The sequence below is a fragment of the Microtus ochrogaster genome, linkage group LG7_11 (assembly GCF_000317375.1).
Source record: "Microtus ochrogaster isolate Prairie Vole_2 linkage group LG7_11, MicOch1.0, whole genome shotgun sequence".
Classification (NCBI taxonomy): Eukaryota; Metazoa; Chordata; class Mammalia; order Rodentia; family Cricetidae; genus Microtus; species Microtus ochrogaster.
In genome coordinates, this window is record NC_022032.1 from 20,653,947 (window position 1) to 20,655,785 (window position 1,839).

At 48.5% G+C, this 1,839-nt stretch overlaps 1 pseudogene; it reads right to left on the reverse strand.

Annotated features, from left to right (window-relative positions):
- Positions 1-554: 554 nt before the first annotated feature.
- On the reverse strand, positions 555-1,369 carry LOC101985742 (annotated as a pseudogene).
- Positions 1,370-1,839: the final 470 nt, after the last annotated feature.

The window sequence follows — 1,839 nt, forward strand, 5'->3', positions numbered from 1 at the left end:
AAAAAAGCATTTTTTTTCACTTTCTACTTAGATTGTTTCTTTTTGAGTTTTAGGCATATTTTCCATATAGACTAAACACTACATGGTTAGCAAGCAATTGCTTGCCTTTCCTCTTCTTAATTATTTTTATGAAATGACAAAATCCAATATGCCTACTTTGTTTTCTTACGGATTGTGCTGTCGAGTGGATTGAAAAATGTGTCTCCTGAATCTCATATAATTTTTTTCTCAAAAATTTTCCATCTTCCATTTAAGTCCACGATACATTTCGAGGCACTCTTAGAATTTATTTGTTGGCCTGTGTGGGTTCGGTTTGTTGAAATGACTGTCCTTTCTTCTTTGAACCACGTTTACACTTTGCCAGAATCAGTCAGACATAATACCGTGGGCTTATTTCTGGACTTCCTTTCCTGTTTCTCTGCTCTACGTGTCTATTCGCCTGTGAAGACCACGGTACCTTGATCGCTGTGCCTTTATAAAGTTCTGTCATTGAACCCTCCAGATTTATCCTATTCAAAACTGATGTAGCTGGTGGAGTTGCAATCCAGGTGTTTTCATCTGGCCCCCTCTTTACTCCGCTCTATTCTAGGACAACAGCTCTTCCATACCATCGTCCTTCCTTTCCACAGAGCTTGCAGAGGATGCTGGGTCTGCTCCAGTCTGTCCTCCAACCGTGGCAGGAGAGGTGCGCTGACTACTGACACCTACGGTACCGATGCTTGGTAAACACGGGGCCACTGTGGATCCTGGCTACCGAGTCCAGATGTGTGAGGCGGTGGGTCCTCCAGTATGCATCCTAATCTTCCTGACACGGGATCCCCAACAGCTCAAGTACTCAAGACCTCCTTCCCCAGGGGTGATATGAGGGACGATACGGGTTGGAATTTCAATGCTCTCATGCTCTGACCTCTTTTGGGTTAGTATGGATTGGAAACAAGTGTAAAGTACCCAGCTGGTCCTTGCACGTTTGCCCTCTTTTAAACAACAGCAACAAAAAGTTCCATAAAGCCTTGATCCACCCTCTGATGCATGGCATGTGTGTGAACATCCACATGGCAGGACCAGACAGTGACCTGAGCGTGGGAGTGATACAGCTCTCGTGGGACGACCTGTTAGTTCTGCCAACTCCCCTGCCCCTGCTGAGGCTGCAGACAGCTAGCTGCTCTGGAGAGATTCCTACTCGGTCCTTTCTCTAGTCAGAATACCGAATGTGAAAAGTTCTAATGGCACCTATCTTTTCCTCAACTGTCTCCATATCAGTTCTGCTGTATGTGAATTTGGAGTTACTCCTTGTGTCGTGATTCAACTCCCCTACACACAGACCCATCACCTCCCCCTTTTCCACGGTCAGAGTATGGTTGAGACGAACTAGAAACCATCACACTCAAGAGGAGCTGTTGAACTGCATGCACTGTATGCGCCCCCTGCACCCATCTGCTCTGCATGCGCCACCTGCACCATCTGCATCCACCTGCACTGCATGCACCACTTGCATCCACCTGCACCATCTGCATCCACCTACACTGCATGCACCACTTGCATCCACCTGCACCATCTGCACCCACCTGCACTGCATGCACCCCCTGCACCCTCTGTACCCACCTGCACTGCAAGCGCCATCTACACCAACCTGCACTGCATGAACCACCTACAACCACCTGCACTGCATGTACCACCTGCACCACTTGTACCATCTGCACTGCATATACCACCTGCACTCATCTGCACTGCATGAATCACTGGCACCACTTGCACCATCTGTGCCCACCTGCACTGCATGAGCCACCTGCACCTATCCGCACTACATGTGCCACCTGCACCATCTGCATCCACCTGCAC